At 43.1% G+C, this 14,266-nt stretch overlaps 1 long non-coding RNA gene across 1 annotated transcript; it reads left to right on the top strand.

Annotated features, from left to right (window-relative positions):
* The first annotated feature begins 9,645 nt into the window (after positions 1 to 9,645).
* On the top strand, positions 9,646 to 10,690 carry LOC116127696. The gene is made up of 4 exons (XR_004127634.1): positions 9,646 to 9,706; positions 9,798 to 9,862; positions 10,005 to 10,106; positions 10,497 to 10,690. It is a non-coding gene; the product is annotated as an uncharacterized LOC116127696 (long non-coding RNA).
* Positions 10,691 to 14,266: the final 3,576 nt, after the last annotated feature.

The raw sequence follows: 14,266 nt of genomic DNA, 5'->3' as shown, positions 1-14,266 counted from the left end.
GACAGATTCTTTTAACCTGTATTTTGAATGCTGTAACCTGATTTTGCAATGCCAGCTAATCAATCATACACTGTTATGCCTGAGAAGGTGTGGCTAACGTGGCACCCAGCCAGTGCAAGTGGTCAGGCCTTGGGGCTGACGTGGCACCCAACTGGTGCAAGTAGTCAGGTCTTAGGGGTGATGTGGCACTCAGTCATTGCGAGTAATCAGGCCTTGAGAAGGCCCTGCAGATGTTCTGGCGCAGCTATATCATGTGGGAATGTGGGTAGCACACTCTCGTCAGTACAGTAGGTGCGCGCCAGACTAGGGAAAGGTTGGGGGACGCCCACGTGTCTAAATCTCTGCACACGTAGCATAAAACCCTTGAAGTAGGTAAACGACAGGACGCAAGGAAGGATCTGCGCAGGATCCGTCCCCCTTTATACGGATTTAGCAATGATTACACTAATGTATCCCACTATAAATAGAGAGCCTCTCTCCCTTTTGTGGGATTCGCTCATTCTACACTTTATTAGCCCTATTAACTCTGTAATAACTATTCTCTCTCTCACTTGTAATCCCAATGCTGTAAAGTCAGCTCGCGGACCGCGACCTGACCCCTATAAACATAAATACTATATCAGTGGATGTAGGATTCGCTTTTGAGCATCTGAACCACTTTAAACCTCGTATCTCTTTTCATACACTCACTCCCTTATTCACGTGTGTCTCCTAAGCCAGCTCGACGTTTCCCACGTGCGAGTCGTTGGTATCAAAATCACGCATCAACAGTTTGGCGTTAGAAGGAGGGTCTGATTTAGTATTCGTCCTTCATCAGGAGAATCTCTGACTAAACGGTCCCACAACAGCAAATGGCTCGAAAATTCGAAACTGAGCGAACCAATGATGGGAATGAAGAGATCCCCCAGATACAAGGGGACGCTTCTCTTGGGATACCCTCAATCCCACCAAATACCACGGGGGACATCCCTTCGAGTTCACAACTCGACCCAACTGTCTTGAGTTACCTGGAGAGGTTCAATAATACTCTTCAAACGATCAACTGAAGGTTAGACCGGTTGGATCGGGTCACGCCACCCGAAGCAAATGATGCAGTGCCACCGCCAAAAACGCTTGCAAGTTGCATGAAAGCGCGGAGGTGGGCAATAGCCTGTGCCGCGTGTATTACAGCGCGTCAAAGAAAGGGGAAGCAAGTGGCAAATAACGGGCCTAGGGGCTCTGAAGGGCCAACGAACACCGACCGCACTTCGGGTAGAATACCTGCGAAGTTGTGGCTCGATGACATGTTACAGCTAGAGCCATCCCACGCCACTCTGCATGAACACCCCCACGAAAGTACGAAGCGGGTCGATCTTTATCACCTCCGAAATGACGACCCTGATCGTCTGGAGGGAAGTTAACACACTCTGCTGGTCAGTCGACATCACCGTAGGGGTTGTGAAAATTCCCTAAATAATGCAACGCCACCAAACGGCTCTAGTCAGCGTGTGTCAAGATTGGCCAGGACTGCCGGCAGAGGCGAGGAGGAATCCGATTTGCAGTCATTCCTCAACCGTAACCATGAAGGTCGAACCCACGTTGTGGAAAGTAATCCTCAGGTAGCGCCGCTACCTTAAATCGAAGAGCTGCAGCGAGCTCTTGATCAACTAAAGGCTTGATAAAACGAGCTGGGGCAGGACGTAGAGGCGTCTCCCTTTTCTCCGGCGGTACTAGCCGCCCCCTTCCCACCAAGGTTCAGAATGACCAACATGCGGGCGTTCGATGGAAATTCCAATCTGCAGGATCACTTGTATGAATTCAACGACTTGATGGAACTTCACTAGGTTTTGGACCTAGCAAAATGCCGTTGTTTGGCAGTAACTCTCACTGCTCATGCCAAACGATGGCTCAGATCGCTACCGATGAGGTCGATCAGCTCGTGGAATCAAATGAGCTCGAGATTCTTGAGGCATTTCCAAGCGAACAGAAAATTTTTCATGTCCTTGAGCTATCTCAACAACATAAGGCAAGGAAAGGACAAGTCCCTACTATCTTACATTGACAGGTTCCATAGAGAGCTTCATAAAGTAGCTCATACCCCGGAAGAGTCTGTTCGGACTCTAATCATCGCGGGAGTTTGTCCACAGACCGACCTATGGAAAGAGCTACAAGCTGAGGACGATGTTTCCCTCACCCGCTTCTACAGCCTCATGGAGAAACATCTTCGCATTGAGAACTCCATGGCGGCACTCCACCGCCACAACCCCAGCACCTCGGGCAGTGCACCTAGTTGGGGAGAAAACAAGAGAACTGATCATCGTTGGGCTAATGAGGATCAGCTAAAAGGAAAGAAACAATGGTTTGAGCCTAAGTCTTATGCTCCGATTCCTCGTCATGATCGCGACAGGAATCAATATACACCCCTAAATGCATCTGTATCGGCTATTCTCGACAAGTCAGAAGAAGGCAGCCTGCTCAGAGAGCCCGAGCCCATGAAAAATCCCCCATCAGCCAGAAGCAGCAAAAAATATTGCCGTTTTCATAAGGATAATGGGCATCACACCGATGAGTGTCGAGCTATCAAGCAAGCAATCGAAAACCTCATCAAGCAGGGGCATTTTAAAGAGTATGTTGATAAATCCACTCCCGTGCAAAGGAAAGATCAGGGAGAACCAAGCAAGAAGCATTGTGATGACAAAGGTGCTTATAGCGTCAGAGTCATATTTGGAGGACCGCACCTCGCAAGGAATTCGCGAGGTGCCCAAGAGAGGTATGTTCGCGCAGCCCATCACGACCCGATCTGTGTGATGAGCACAACACAATGACCACCTAAGGTTCGCAAAGAGGAGGAAATTTCCTTCTCCGAGAAAGATGCAGTGCGGCTGCACCACCCTTATGACAACGCTTTCGTCATCACGCCCCTAATCGGGTGCTGCAACCTCCACAGAATGTCAGTGGACAACAGAAGCGCTGTGAACATTCTGTTCCAGCACGCTTTCAACAGGATGAACTTGAACGAGGCCAACCTGAAGCCAGCCCCTATTCCCCTATATGGCTTCACCGGGGATCACCATATCCCTAAAGGGACAATCTCACTTCTGGTCACATTGGGTGACTTCGACGAGGTGACCAGGGTCACTGAATTCTTGGTAGTGGATTGCCCCTCCGCATTCAACGGAATCTTGGGGCGACCTCTACTAAGGAACTTCAAGGCGGTCACTTCAATTTACCATCTCAAGATGAAGTTCTCTACCCCGACGGGGATAGGGGAAGTGAGCGGATCCTAGCACGCATCTCGCGACCGCTATGTAAGGGTAGTGCAGATAGCATCCAAGGGGAAAGGCATTCCACGGGGTATGCCCAAGCAGGCAATGGTGACCAGCAGGATCGAACCACAGCCTAGCCCGACCGAGAATAGTTTGGATCCTCATATTCAATAGAATCCTTCTAGTGGGCTTGTTGAGGACCTAACCGAAGTGTCAGTCGACCAAAGCGAGCCGAGTAGAGTGTTAAAGATTGGAAGCAATCTCAACCCCCAGCTCGCTACCGAACTGACTAACTTCCTCAGAGAGAATATTGATGTGTTCGCATGGTCACACATAGATATGGTTGGGATCAGCCTAAATGTAATTTGCCATGCCTTAAACATTGATAGTGAAGCTAAGCTAGTCCGCCAAAAGAGAAGGGAGATGGATCCGGAGCGACATGCCGCCTTAAAATCTGAGGTGGATAACCTGCTTCGAAACGGATTCATCCGGAAAGCACTCTACCCGAGCTGGGTTGCTAACCCGGTTCTGGTAAAGTAACCCGGTTCTGGTAAAGAAACCCAATGGCAAGTGGTGGACCTGCGTTGACTTAACCGAACTCAACAAAGCATGCCCAAAAGACAGTTTCCCCTGCCAGGAATCGACCAGCTCATGGATGCCATCTCCGGGCACGAGCTGCTAAGCTTTATGGATGCATACTCGAGATACAATCAAATTCTGATGTATGCACCAGAGGAAGAGCATACCTCCTTTATTATAGATCAGGGGCTATATTGTTACAGAGTTATGCCCTTCGGCCTAAAGAATGCTGGTGCAACCTACCAATGGCTGGTTAATCGTATATTTTCCGAGCAGATAGGGAGCTCCATGGAGGTCTATGTAGACAACATGCTGGTCAAGTCGCATGTCACTACATACCACATAGCACATCTCGTTGAGATGTTCGATATCCTCCGAAAATACATAATGAAGCTCAACCCCCTTAAATGTTCTTTCGGGGTTTCCTTAGGAAATTTTTTGGGGTATATGGTTAACCAGTGAGGAATAGAAATTAACCCGGAGAAAATCCAAGCTCTCCTCGATATGAAGAGCCCGACCACCAAGAGACAGGTTCAGAGCTTCAATGGGTGAATCGCAGCACTAAGTCGCTTTATATCAAGAGCTACAGATCGCTGCTTGCCATTCTTCAATGTGCTAAGGGCTAATAAAAAGTTTGAGTGGACTTCCGAGTGTGAACAAGCATTCCAGAGCATCAAAGAGCACCTCGAGAAGCCACCTCTTCTGTCCAAGCCTTTCCAGCAAGAGATCCTCCTCCTGTATCTGTCCGTCTCTCAGTTTGTGGTCAGTGCAGCCTTAGTTTAGGAAGAGAACAGGGTCCAATGGCCAGTGTATTACGTTAGCAAGCGTCTGTGGGATGCTAAGATGCGGTATTCGGAAATGGAATGGTTAGTTTATACCTTGCTGATCGCTTCCAGAAAACTACGACCTTACTTCCACGCCCATACAATCCATATAATGACCATTTACCCGCTCAAGCAAGTCCTCTAGAAGCCAGAGGTATTGGGTAAATTGCTTAAATGGGCCATGGAACTAAGTTAGTTCGATCTGAAGTACAAACCGAAAGCGGCCATCAAAGGGCAAGCTATTGCCGACTTCATATCAGAATTCTCATACCATCCGACTCGGTCGGAGCAGCAACCCAGCGAAGTCATTCAGGAAACCATCCAAAACCTATCGACCTGGAGCCTCTACGTCGATGGATCATCGAACAAAAAGAGGACCGGGGCAGGTCTTCTCCTTTTGAGTCCCCGAAAGGGCTTGCATTCATGGCATTCTCCGGTTCGGTTTCAAGGCAACCAACAACGAGGCCGAGTATGAAGCTCTGCTCACTGGATTGCGATTAGCCTGGGAAATAGGTTCGACCGCGATTAGCATCCACAGCGACTCCATGCTGGTTGTTAACCAGATTTTGAGGGAATACCAAGCCAAGGAAGAAAACATGATCAACTATCTGAAGAAGGCTAAGGCCACACTCGAGCCGTTCAAGCACTTCACCATCACTTAGATACCCAGAGATAGCAACTCTGTGGCAGATGCCTTAGCAAGAATAGCCTCGTCGCTAGATTCGAATGCACTGGAAAGCATTCTTGTTTGGTTCATTGAGATCCCCAACATTAGCTCGACCGAACAGGTCGTGAATGTGGCAGAATCAGTTTCTTGGATGACCCCTATCATTCAATATCTCCGAGATGGGACATTGCCCAGCGATAAAGTCCAAGCAAGGGTCTTACGAACTAGAGCTACTCGTTTCACACTAATCGGGGACCAACTGTACAAGCAAGGATTCAGCGCTCTTCTCCTCCGATGTGTGACAGGTGAAGAAGCAGACTATATCATGAGAGAGATACATGAAGGGATCTGTGGAAATCACACCGCCGCACGATCCCTTGCCAACAAAGTTGTTCGTTAGGGGTACTACTGACCCCAACTCCAAGAAGACACCTACAACTTTGTCAAGAGGTGTGACAAGTGCTAGAGGTTCGCGAACATACTGCGAGCTCCTTCCCACTAGCTGATAACTATGACCAGCCCCTAGCCATTCTCCATGTGGGGAATCGATCTCATTGGTCCCATGCCAGTTGGTAAAGGGGGAGTTAAGTATGTTGTGGTCACGGTAAATTACTTCACCAAATGGGTAGAAGCCGAGCCACTAGCCGTGATCACGACCAAAAAACTTAAGGACTTTGTTTTCAAGAACATAGTGTGCCACTATGGGATTCCTCACACCCTTATTTCAGACAATGGTAAACAGTTTGACAACAAGGAGTTCAAGCAGTTTTACGATGACCTGGGTATTCATAAAAAATTTGCCTCAGTCGCGAGACCACAAGCAAATGGTCAAGTTGAAGTTGTCAACAAAACCATCAAGCACGCTCTGAAGGCCAAGCTTGGTGCAGCCAAGGGGAATTAGGCTGACGACCTTCCCAAAGTCCTATGGGCATATAGGACAACTCCGAGAACCTCTACCTTAGAAACCCCTTTTTCACTAGCATATGGCTGTGCAACAATGATCCCTATATAGGTAAGAACCGGTTCACTTCGGAGAGACTTGTACAACGAAGTCGACAATGAAGCGCTTATGTGCGCAAGTCTAGACCTGGTTGAAGAACACCGCAGTAAGGCCTAGCTAAGAATATCAGCCTACCAGCAATGCACAAAAAGGTTTTTCGACTCTAAGGTCCGGAGAAGGGACTTCCAGGTCGGCGACCTTGTATTGAAGGAAGTTCTTCTCAGTGCTAGAGAACCAAGTGTAGGAGTTTTGGGACCAAACTGGGAAGACCCATACCACATTGCCAAAGTAATAAGACCGGGGACTTACCACCTTAAAAGGCTGAATGGTTCCATAGTACCGCGAGCTTGGAATGCTAAACATCTTCGACCTTACCATCAGTAATTCCGAACTCAATTTTTCCTTATAAAGTTTTTATCTTTTTTAACCTTTGTGAACAGCAAGTGTAACTCAGTTCTTTTATAATCACCTTACATGTACAATTCTATTCGCATAGAATGTATAGTTATATTCGCATGGACTTATCCCAGTGTAATTGTAAAAAGTTAGCATGCGATCCCATATACAAGAAATATATTATATTGTGACAAAATTAATTTTATCACATGTTATTTTGTCACTAGTAATATAGGTATTATGACAAAATAAAGAAATATCACATTAAGTATGACAAAGGGAATATATAGTGACTAAAAAAAATATTGTCATAATATTTTATCACAACAAAGAAACCCATAAGAAATATAGTGAAGAAAAACATTTTTATCATAATATTTCGTCACTAATTTTTGGAGTCAAATTTTGGCGCGTAGGAAAATTGTTTATTGTGACAAACATATTTCATCATAAAACATTTTAGTCACTAGATTTAGTTATACATGGTATAACTACAAATTATTTTGTCACAAAAGAATTTATTTATTATTACCAAAAAAAATTGTCATAATATATGCTGAAATAGAGGTATTAATGACAAAATGTTTGAGTCAAAATTTAAACACGGAGATAAATTGTTTATCATGACAAACATATTTGTCATAAAAACTTTAGTCACTATATTTAGTAATGCATGCTATAATTACAAACTAATTTATCACAAAATAATTATTTATCATTACCAAAAAAAAAAAATTATCATTTATAAATGTTAAAATCAAGATATTAACAACAAAATATTTGAGTCAAATCACTACAAGAAAATATACATTCTGCAACCAAATTTTTAGCAACTGCTAATACTAATTGCAGATACCCCACATTTAACAACTACAATGCAATTGGTCGGCAAAAGGGGATAAAATTTTGGGGGCCATTATTCCCATGTTTGGAGTCTAAAATTAATATTATGTGACTATTTGATTAGTTGCACAACAATTTACATTAGTGATTACTTTGTTTAGTTGGCAATTTTTGGGCCAAAGTTTTTCCAGATGAAGTAGAACAATTGGCATCTAAATATGCGATTTCACATCTAAATTTTTTATTATAAAAAACAATTATTAACAACTACACTATAGTAGTTAAATTAGATGACAAATATCTGTTAATTAATTGGTAATTATTTTGATTAGTTACAAAATAACAAAATTATCGAAATATTCAAGTTTTTTACAATAATTACATAGGTCCCAAGGTTTATTTACCAAAAGTATTTTGGGCATATTAAAAATAGTTGCAAAAACATATCTATAGCAGCTAAATTGAATTTAGTCGCCAATATTAATTGAAATTTTCATATTCCTACCTAATTTTCGTATTTCCGTCAAAGGAAAATCATAGACAACCAAGATAATTATTTGACAACCAAAAAAAATTAGTTCTAAAACGTGTTTGCCTGTTTGGCAACTAAAATTTTAGCAGCTACAAAATACGAAATATACTAATGATAACTAAAAAATTAGTTAAAAAAATCATGAACTAAAGAAATGACCAAATATTTTAAGTTAATTACTAAAAACCCATTCCTATATAAACCCAACCTAATTCCCAACCCCTGGTTCCCAATTTCCCCTTTCATATTTTTAGCTTACACAAACAAAGAGTTTTCAAGAATGGGATAAGATGATGAGGACCCAGAAAAGCGTCGGTCAAAATCATCAACGCCGTACAAATGGTTGAGCAACTTTCACCATGATCTGGTGGCGGGGGCGGTTATGGGCGGTGTAGTGCACACGATTGTGGCCCCAATCGAGGGAGCGAAACTATTGTTGCAGACCCAAGATAGCAACCTGACGATTGTTGGCAGTGGACGAAGAAAATTTAAGGGTATGCTTGATTGTATTGTTCGTATAGTCCGAGAAGAAGGCCTTTTTATCTCTTTGGAGAGGCAATGGTAGCAGTGTGCTTCGTTATTACCCTTCTGTTGCACTTAATTTCTCTTTTAAGGTATCTAATCAAGATTCTTTTTTTTTTGAAACTTCAGTTTATTTGTCATCTTGCTTTAGTTTTAATGCAATTTTTATTGGTTTGTACGGTTCTTTTCGTTTGGTGTTGTTTCTTGAATATTTTTTCGGAGGTTTAATACTTTGTCAGTTATTTTTTCTGTGTATAATTGATTTAAATTGGGTATTTAAAGTATTTCCGAGTAAAAAAAATGGGAATGCGATTGACCTGCAAGTCAGGCCACCGGGACTTGGAACAGGACAGCCACACTTGTCTTTGCAGTGAACTATAACTCCTCCCTTTAATACGTCTGCCATAATCTTTTTCCTTCTCTTTGATTCAGGTTTAAGTTATTGTGCCTTCTCTGTTAGCTAGCATTTTTGTTTCTATCAACTTATGTTCCATGTTCTTCTGTTAAACACACAGGTGGCACAAACAGCAGATTGATTCATGGCTTTCATGGCCTCACCATTTCATGCATTAGAGACAATGCCAACAAGTGCACATGTTCAATTTTTTTTTTTACCAAATTTAAGCCCAATTGCTTCTCTAAAGCTTAGTTATATACAATTAAAAGAAAACACTTGAAAACAGAAACTTTTGTGGCCCTGCTATAACAATTACTTGGTGTTACCAAAGGAGATTAATTTCCCAGCAGGATTAACAATTGAAGGATTTAGAATCTGATGCACAATTTCCTCAAATTCATTAGTTTCTATAATCTGAGTGCATAAACATCTAGTAGAATGGTAAACTTAATTTGTAGAATCTCTTGAGCTTATGAAACTCTGTTATCATCCGGAACTCTAATACATACTTAATACTTTGTCGGTATAAAATGAACCGAATGTAATTTTGGCTAAACAATTTCGATGCAGATACCTTATTACTTTATCAGTTATTCAAGGTACCACTTTTGCATAAATATAGATGGAGTGATATTATTGTGGAGTCTGAAAGTAGTAAAATCTCTAATGAAATCGAGTCTCTTATAGATCCCGTGTAGAAGGTGAGGTATTTTATATACCTGGGTTGCACATATATTTACACAATTTCTTACTTAGTATCCATGTGTGATGTGTGGGTATTTGAGTTTGCAGATTCCAATAGACTGGAGAGTGATCTTGAAGAGTTGAATTGCTCTTTGGATTTAGGTGCATCACAGGTTGGTTCTCCATTGACAACAATTTTTTTCTTTTACTATTTGCTTCAAACTAGTTCTTCAGTGGTTAGAAAAATAATATTAGCTCAAGCTTGTTGTTTAACTGAAGCAATTGATGATGATGGATTTTGTGTACTATTTATAGTTGGGTCAGGGGAAGGCTATAGAGGATCCACAGGCTGATTGCTCTAAAGATGGAGAAGATCGATCAGATATGATAAAAATTCATGAAGACCAGAAATTTGAGGTGTTAATCCTGAACACTTTTGTTTAGTGCTTCCATGATTGGTTTGTGAATTATTTTTTATGACACTTGTGTACCTTCCAGCTTTTAGAACTTGAAAGTGATATTGAAAAGAATAATGTAGAAACTTTGAACTCCTTGCAAGATCTCAATTCTATGTCCAAATTGTAGTGACCTACTTGAATGTTGTACTGACTACCAAGTTTGTGGATCTGCAGTAGCCCCAAGTTCTGGATTTTGTGACTCGTAAGAAAGGTTGATGATCTCTGTGTCAAAAATGAAGTTCCGATTTTCTTGGTCATAGTTATTGATATCATAACTAACGTAGTACTGTGACTTAAATTAACCTATTGAATCCTGCCTTCATTATATGTTTTTTTCTCATTTGTGTAGGAGGAGATTAAGATAACCAGCGTAACGGTCTTTGTCAATCCTTACTCAGAACCAGATGAAGAGGAAGAGGAGGCCAAAGAAGAGGAAAATCCTGAGGATGAAGATAAAGTTCGTTTCCAGACTCTTTTAAATATCAGCTGCCTTTAGAAATTATCATTATTGAGATGACAAAATATTTGTCATGCCTATATTATTTCGACAATAAAAAATTTGTCATGTAAAAGTATTTGTATCAAAATTATTTGTCATACTATTAATTTTTTTACGTCATTATACAATTTTTGACAAACAATATTGTCATATAAATAAACATGCGACAAAATAAATGTTGTCATAATAAAGTCGATGACAAATAAATTTCTGTCACTATTAAAATTATGAGTAAATAATTTAGTCACTATTCACAATTTTGGCAAAATTAATTTTGGCATAATATATTATTTTCTCACTATAAAACTTATCACTTGGTTTTTAAATGTAAATCAATTGTGACAAAATATTACTTGTAGTGATAAAAATTGTTTTCTATTGTTACAAATAATTTATTATAATAAATTAGTTTAAAGTGACAAATTATTATCGTCACAATTAATAATTAGGCTATGGTGACCAATGCTCTTTCGTCACCAGACACTTAAGAGTACGAGCTTAATGTGACTAATCTGGTGACCAATACAATTTCTCACATTAGCGAAATAGTTACAATTTTGATATTTATCATGACAAATTATTTTGTTGCAAGAAGCCTAAATTCTTGTAGTATGTAATGAAGGGTACAAAAATTATAAGTACTCATAGAAAACTATTATCAAAAGCAATATCTTTATTTACTTGTGAAAAAAGAAAGTACCTCACAAAACAGGACAAAAGCTATAGAGGTGGATCATTGGTCCTCGCCCTGAGGCCTCGGAGGGGTGATCTCGACGTCCCCGAGCTAGTCGTTGACCTCCTGTCCAAGAACAACCTCCTCAGGGACATACTCCGGATGTTCTTCCTGATCAGGTCCCCGAGCCATCTCCTCAGCCTCGGTCTGCACTAGGGTAGCAAGTTCGCCCCGTTACTCATCAGGGAGGTCGGATAGATCCATCTCAGGATTCTTTGTGTGAAGGACAAAGATAGCCCTTACTGTCCAATCTGTAGCCTTTTCCTCCAACTCTACCTCCTGCTGCTGCATTTCCGTGGTTAGCGAAGTAACGCGTTCCCGAGTGAAGTGAAGCGCGATCTTGAGCTCTGATTGCTACTTCTCTGAAGCCTCCCAGAGGTTAGCCCTTTCCTGCTCGGCCCGCGATAGTGTAGCCTTAAGCTCTGATCGCTGCTTCTCCGTAGCCTCCCAGAGGTTGGCTCTCTCCCGCTTAGCCTGCGAGGCCCGCTTGGAGAAATTTTGTAGCACTTGGTCTTTTTCATCAGCTTCCTTGGAGAGTCTTGTCACGGTCCGCTTAAGTTCCTTCACCTCCTTATCGCGTTTGTCCAGCTCAGCCTTCTGGAAGTCTACTATGCGGCGGGCAGCATCCCTCTTAGACAAGTGTTGAGCAACAAACGAGTCTTTGTCTGCTTGTGAAGCCTTTAATTCCTGTTGAAGCCGAGCGACCTCCAGCCATAGCTCGACCAATTCCTCGGCAGTCCCCAGCTGAGCCTTCTGCTAGGACATGTGGAGGGAAAGTAAGGCCTGCACAATAAAAAGTTAGCTTATTTCCCCTACAAAGAAATAAAAATCCCCGACGGGGACAGCTCGTTTACCTAGCTCAAGAGTTGGAACGATGTGGACATCAAGTCCGCGGAGTTGGACACCAAGAACTTCTCAAACGACTTCGCCAGCCCGCACTCCAACAATGTCAAAACTATAGGCTATAAATGGTCTAGGAGCTGAGCCATCGACTCTAACACGGGAGTGCCTGCATCCTCAGTAGCCAGAGCCTGTCCCGCGGGCTCCTTGCCCGGCCTCCTCCTGGGGACTGCAGCCACTGGTTGTGTCGGCTCTGGGTAAGGCTACGAACTCATGGGCAGGATGGCCAAACCCTCTCCTTCGGACTCTTACTCCTCGGTCTGGATTTGCCACCTTCTCTTAGGCCTTTGGGCCGTGGTCTACTCCATCGGCCGAACAGCCGAAGGCGGGGGAGCGTCTACTGGACGGGCTTGGGAGCTCGCCGACATCTCCCCAACGGGGGGACTGTTGGGAGCAGCTTCAATTTGTCTGGCAAAGCGCCTCCGAGGAAAAGAAAATTCCTTTTGTCATGGTGACTTGGACGCCGTGGGAGGCATGGTCACTGCAAGTGAACACCGTTAGTAAAACAGTTCGCTATAATGGAAGTCAGAAAGGACAAGTCAGGAAACTTACTTGGTAGGGGCTCCAAGGACGCGTTCGAGTTGAAGAAGCCGTACTTCCTCAAATTTTTGGTTGTCACGAGCAACCTCGTGTCTCGACCTTCCCGGGGCAAAGCACTAAATGCTCTGATCCTGTCCTGATCCGCGAGCAAGTTCAGACTGGTCGTTCTATTTATTGAGAAAAATAAACTGTTTGTTAGCAAAACAAAACAAAAACTCAGTTTAACGGCTTCCAAATGAAAGAGAACCTACTCGGATCTTCTTGGAAGCGGCAGATACCGCCATAACGGAAAAAGAAAAACTTTGTCTCATATGCCCCGCCATTACTTAGGTAGCTGTGTATCCCGACCTGTATTGTGTTCCGCTTGGACAGGTACCAGGAATCCCTGTTTATGCTCCTTTTTAGGACGTACGAGCAACCAAGTTCAGTCGCGGTTAGCTCGCCCAGTCCATTCTCCTGACACGCGATGTATATGGCTGTAGCCATCATGTACGCTTTCAGGGTAAGCTGCATTGGTGCGATCCTGAAGTGGTCGAGGACCGACCTGATAAATGGGTGGAAAGATATCAATCCCCCACCCTTGAAGATCTCTTCGGAGATTGCAGCCATTCCACGTGGAGGATCCCGAGCAGTGTACGCCCTCTCGTGGAAAACACGCACGCTGACAGCGAACTGGTTGATTACTCTTCCCAGCTCGGCATCAATAAGCACTGAGTAAATTTCCTCGGGAGGATTCGCAGGGGCATCCTTTGCGGGTGAGCTGGCCCTTTCCTCGTCCTAGTAGCTGAGGGGTCCATTTTACAATCTGCAAAGGTGACAAAAGGGTACCATTCAGTCTTCATACGTCGTTCCGTACGATGACATGGAGGAGAGATATTTCCTCCCTAAAACCAACAGAAAACCTAGCCGAATACTCGATGAGCCACCATAATGGCTTCGGCCTAACGGAGAATATCTTATCTCATACAAGCAATCGACTGATAGTCGTCGCACGGCAACTAAAGAAGGCCAAAAGCAAAATCAAAAGACAGAAATGAGTCGTCTTTACCTCTTGAGATGGAAAAATGGCTTCTGCTTTTAAAGAAAAAGGAGCACCACTCTGAGAATCAAGACTTGCGAAAGTTTATCCTCCGTGAGTATGAAAGTGTTTGTGTCTTTGCCTGAAGGGAGTTTGGGGTTTTATAGTGAAAAGAATGGCGCTTTGGTTTCCCAAAATCGAGCGATGTTTGGGTGGAAAATGCATCCGACCGTTGATCGTGACCACATGTCGTGAATTGACAAGGAAGAGTGACCATCACGCCTCGAGAAACCAGACCATCATCCCCTTCCGTTGAAACGCTCAAGCGACGGCACACTTTCCCTACTCCACATTTAATGCGCCCACACTCGCATTTAATGCTCTGGTAGGGAATGTCGTTTCAGCATGGCTCGCATTCAATGCATCTGG

This window comes from Pistacia vera, unplaced genomic scaffold, assembly GCF_008641045.1.
Source record: "Pistacia vera cultivar Batoury unplaced genomic scaffold, PisVer_v2 Contig193, whole genome shotgun sequence".
Classification (NCBI taxonomy): domain Eukaryota; kingdom Viridiplantae; phylum Streptophyta; class Magnoliopsida; order Sapindales; family Anacardiaceae; genus Pistacia; species Pistacia vera.
This window is presented reverse-complemented; position numbering and strand designations above follow the sequence as displayed.